Source organism: Cucurbita pepo, chromosome 12, assembly GCF_057944985.1.
Source record: "Cucurbita pepo subsp. pepo isolate OVF chromosome 12, ASM5794498v1, whole genome shotgun sequence".
Classification (NCBI taxonomy): Eukaryota; Viridiplantae; Streptophyta; class Magnoliopsida; order Cucurbitales; family Cucurbitaceae; genus Cucurbita; species Cucurbita pepo.
The window spans coordinates 8,248,688-8,254,175 of NC_141809.1; the positions used below are offsets into that span (position 1 = coordinate 8,248,688).

At 35.3% G+C, this 5,488-nt stretch overlaps 1 pseudogene; it reads left to right on the top strand.

Moving 5' to 3' along the window:
• Window positions 1–896: 896 nt before the first annotated feature.
• Window positions 897–3,817, top strand: LOC147789940 (exopolygalacturonase-like; annotated as a pseudogene).
• Window positions 3,818–5,488: the final 1,671 nt, after the last annotated feature.

Consider the following 5,488-nt stretch of genomic DNA (forward strand, 5'->3'; position numbering starts at 1 on the left):
CCAGTCAGAGCCTCACCGACTTTGGTTTTGCATAATGGCCGTTTGATGTGATGATCTATCCATCTTCTAGATCATATCCAAATTTGGGGAAGATCCAACGGCTGGGATTTGAGTTTCGTGAGATATTTCTCAGATGGTCACTGTAGATGCTCTGTTTCTGATCAGAGGGCCATTTTCGTAATTATACATTCTTCCAGGGGTATTTGGGTCATTTCCCGCTTTTTGAATATTTTAATATTATATTTCCTGAAAAATCCATAATTTTTCTAAAAATCCTTTATCTCATGTTGGTCATTTTTGCTTGAGCATCTCTAAATTCTTTCTAGATAAGCAATTAAAAATCCGCGAAGGTCCTTAATAATTAGTAAAATGACCTTTTTGCCCTTTTCACTTACTTTTACTTTCCAATCCTTTTTCCATAGGTCTTAAACACCTTAACATTACTTGTTAGGGTATAAAAATGACTTGCTTGAGATCATCATCCTTCCTTAATCCTTTAATTCCACCCCTTTTGATCATTTGGGTCTTACATGGGCTGCTTATTCTTGTTAGATCTAATTCCTTTCATTTTTGAGTGTTACAATACCATACTTTGAGACAAGTGATTTTGTTGCTTTATTATAGTCATACAAGTCATTTTAAGCGTATGCCTACCATAATATGCCTACGATTTTAAGCGTGTTTAGTTTGGAACAATATTATGTTTGGCGTCCTCTTGAAATTTTCTTAACAAACATGTGGGTAAAGACAAAATATGCTAAAAACAACTCAATTTGATTCCTATTTTTCAATTTGTATTAAATACATAAAAAGTTCCAAATCTAAAACGAAATATCATTGTCTCTCACTAGTTTTCAAATGATATACATAAAAAAAGAAAAGAAAGCAAAGGCTTCATGAGTACGATCAGATCGAGTTTCTTGGCCGCTACAATTTTGATGTTACTATTGTTAGCTCCTACCGTCGATGCTCAATCTAGTGCCGATGTTGTTTTTTCTTTGAAAAGATATGGTAACATAGTGTCTGGTACTGACATCATGAAGGTAAATATATAATATGAACATCAATATTATCACTAGTTGAGCTGATCAATTGTTTGCTATAAGTTTTTGTTAGTTGTGAAATGTAGGCTTTAGCAAATGCATGGAGGGATGCATGCACGTCCAATCGTTCTAGTGCAATTTTTATTCCAAGAGGGATATTTAGAGTAAAGCAAGGGAAGTTTGAAGGACCTTGTAATAGCCCAATTGACTTTCAACTTGGAGGAACATTGCAGGCACTAAAAAGTCTTCCGGGAGATAATTGGATCACTTTTGCACGTGTTGATAGATTGACATTATCAGGTGAAGGAGTTTTTGATGGCCAAGGAAAGGCAGCTTGGAAAAGGAACGATTGCCACAAATGCATAAATTGTGCCCAACTCCCGGTTGTAAGTAATATTCCTTTAGCTTTCCTTCTCAATCTCATGCATCTTGTTGTTTTTGAAAGAGCCTCTTACATGTCTTCTCTAATGTTCTGACATTTACGATTTGGTCAACGTTCTTCATTTTCTAGAGGATAATCTTTAAACAATCCAGGGAAAAAGTAAATTTTTTTTGAGTTTTCAATTTTATTGGGTTCTATTCAAATTTTTAGCATCATTACCGACTCTCACAAAATATTATTTGATTATACAAAATGTTTAGAGTTTGAGGTTCAACTTCATCACCAATTCAACCGTTAAGAGAATAACATCACTTGATAGCAAGAACTTCTATATCAACGTCATCGGCTGCAACAACCTCACATTCCATAATATCAATATAATGGCACCCAAAAACAATCCCAACACTGATGGAATACACATCGGTCGATCAAATAAGATCACAATCACAAAGTCCAAAATTGCAATTGGAGATGATTGCATTTCTCTTGGAGATTGAAGCAAACTAATTGAAGTCACCAATGTGACGTGCGGACCAGGACATGGAATAAGCATCGGAAGTCTTGGAAGATACACTAACGAAGAACCTATTGAAGGTGTCATCGTAAAGAACTGCACGTTAAATAACACCACTAATGGTATCAGGATCAAAACGTGGCCAGCTTCTGCGGCTAGCGGCACCGCCACCAATATGCACTTTTTGGACATTATAATTGTGAGTGTTTGATTAATCCACCACACCTAAATGGTGTGAAAGTTATCTTATTTATAATCAAATAAATTACAAGGATATGGAAATAGTAATAAATGGAAATAACAATAAATGGAAAGATACCTATGACAATAAGGCAAATATTAGATATTTGCCTTATAATAAAATATCAAATATAATATATATGGTAAACTATAATTTATTACTAAATATCCTTAACACCCCACCGCAAGCTGAGCGTCGGATTTGAACAAACGTGAAGCTTGGATCTGAAAAATTCAAAGTGGTTGAGAAACACTTTTCGTGAAGATGTCAACAACCTGGTTCAGAGGAGGCGTAAAGAAACACTTTCTTGGCCATCGAAAATTGCAGAGGGATCGCCGCTCAGCGGCGATGCTGCCTTGGCTTCGACGAGAATATGTCTACCCATAAACAGGGATTGTCGCTTAGCGACGATGCTACCTTGGCTCTGGTGAGAATATGTCTAACCCCAAGAAGTAGAAGGGGAAACCTAGAGCAAGGGACAAAGACAATGTTGAAGCCGGAAGAGTCGCCACATTGGGCGAAGGAGCCAATTTTGGCAAAAAGGGCAGCCGGAAGAGTCGCCACATTGGGGCGAAGGAGCCAATTTTGGCGAGAAGGGCGGCAGCAACTTGGTTGGCGAAGATGTCAGTGCGGCGCCTAGATTCCAAAGGTGAATCTCTGCAAAAGATCGATAGGCTTATCGAGATTCTGTATATTTTCGAAAGAAATGCTGATGAAGATCCTAAGATTAGGGTTTCTGTGAAGGATGAAGGATAAAGGAAAAATTGAGAAGAGAATGAAAGAGACTATGTTTGGAAAAGGTAAGGTTGTATGTACAGAGTATGGTGAAGGATGATTTGGAGGTCAATAGGGTGGAGCCGAAGAGTAATTAATCGGCTCCGCCTACGGTAGCCATGAAGACTGCTCCTGCGGCGTCAAAGCCAGCAGGGGTGGTGGAGAAGAACAGTAGAAGATTTCAAAAGCCATTGAAAAGAAAAGATTTGGGATTGTTAAACCGAAGTGGCTCTGATACCATGTGAATGTTTGATTAATCCACCACACCTAAATGGTGTGAAAGTTATCTTATTTATAATCAAATAAATTACAAGGATATGGAAATAGTAATAAATGGAAATAACAATAAATGGAAAGATATCTATGACAATAAGGCAAATATTAGATATTTGCCTTATAATAAAATATCAAATATAATATATATGGTAAACTATAATTTATTACTAAATATCCTTAACAATAATGGTCAATGTTAGCAACCCTATTCTAATAGACCAAGAGTATTGTCCGTGGAATCAGTGCAATCGGTAGGTATGGATCGCATTCTCGAACCTTTGATTCATTTTTTCATTATAACTTCACAAATAAACCATTTGTTGTCTCATTTTAATTTTCAGATTCCTTAAAAAATTAAGATGAGTATAGTGAGCTTCAAGAACATTAGAGGAAGTTCTGCAACTCTGCTCGCAATCAAACTTATTTGCAGCCGTCACTTACCATGTGACGATGTAAAAGTAAGCAACATTGACCTCACTTACAATGGAATAAAAGGTCCTATTTCCTCCCAATGCACGAATGTGAAACCTATCATTTCATTAAGACAGACCCCCAAGATATGCTCCTCTCCTTATGTTGTCCCATGAATTGTTCATTGCCATAGAACTTCAAAATAATAGACAGCCTTAATTAAAAAAGTAGACGGCCTCTATCCATTTGACTCTCATTCTTTTGAGTTTCTTTTGTTGTACTTTTCGAAATAAATAAGATGGTCGAATGTTTGAAGGAGACTTTGTGTCGTGAACAACCTAATGTTTTTAGTACCTCGACCTTATATAATAAACTGGTTCCAGTCTTATTTTTTCGTTCTAGATTTGAATTTGAAATAAGACAATGTAACTGTAACAACCATTATTAAAAAAAACTAATCCATAACTCAAGGAAAGAATCTTTAACCAACAAAAACATCTAACTCCTTTTTCGGTTTACCCTAAACAAATCAATTACCATTAGAAATCTTTTAGACAGAATCGATAAGTTAGATCGAATCTCCTAACTATATCCGTCCCATATGGCACACATCCATCATTATCGTTAAAGAAGAATTGACATTAGAGGTGACTAATCTAGCAAGTCGTGTCCTTAAATCTATCTTTTTCGTCAATCATGTAATTTTCGTTGCAACTTTTGGATATGACTTGAAAAAATTTAGGTTTCAGATTAGAAAATTAAGTGACAAGTATTAATATGTATTTTAGGAATTTACATTTAATATTGAATTATCTACCTATTTATCCCGACCAAGTTTAGTTTTAGGAAAAATGTCGATAGTCCTAGAAAAATTAAATATCAAAAGTAGCTAAATGTTCTAGGAGTTTAATGTACAGGAACTCATCAAAATTGGCCCAAATCCGTGCTAAATAAGGCCAAAAAAACAACATAAATCACAAAAGAGAGAAAATAAAAACAAAACTTGGTCTCGATCCATGATGCTATGTTTTGTGTTTTCAAGTCTTAAGATATTTGTTGTTCGTGAGTTTAGCTGGGTCGAGTTGAGATATCTTTGAGGCCTAAGTAAGTTAATTGGATCATAAATTTATTCAACTCAAACAACCCTTATTACATAATTAAATCTTTTTGATTTTTATGGTTAGAATAATATCTTAAAAAAAAAAAAAAAAAAAGGGAACTAAGCCATTTGGAAATGGCAAATGGTACCCATGCTAAGATTTGGATTCAGCAACTAGCAACTAGCAACTTATCTTGAATTGCTTATAAGAGTGAAAACTATCCACACAAACCAACACCATTTTTTGTAGCATGCTTTTTCCTTACTCACATGCCTCCTAAGATGTAATCTCATGCCTAAAATTTGGACCAGGATTTGGAATCCAAATTTGGCATCTGATGGCCCCCACAATTCCTTGCATCTTCAATGATATGGTCACATTAGTTACTTGTTTTAAATTGTTCCTAGGAGTGAAAACTATCTCTAAAAATCACGTTGCCTACTTTTGGTGGTTCAATCATAAGACTCAAAAGTTAAGCGTGTTTAGTTTCGAACAATATTATGTTTGGCTACCTCTGGAAATTGTCTTAACAAACATGTGGGTAAAGCAAAATATGCTAAAAACAACTCATGTTGATCTGTAAGAATAATTTACCTTCTTAGAAACACTTCATGAGGAGTAAATAATATGGTCATATTGCAAAAGATGTCGAAAAATGCTGGAGCCATTGGGTGTCAAATTCATACTAAAAAATTTGGTTCAAATCCTGTTCATGGGACATTACACTAATCAGTTTAAGGGGTTCTT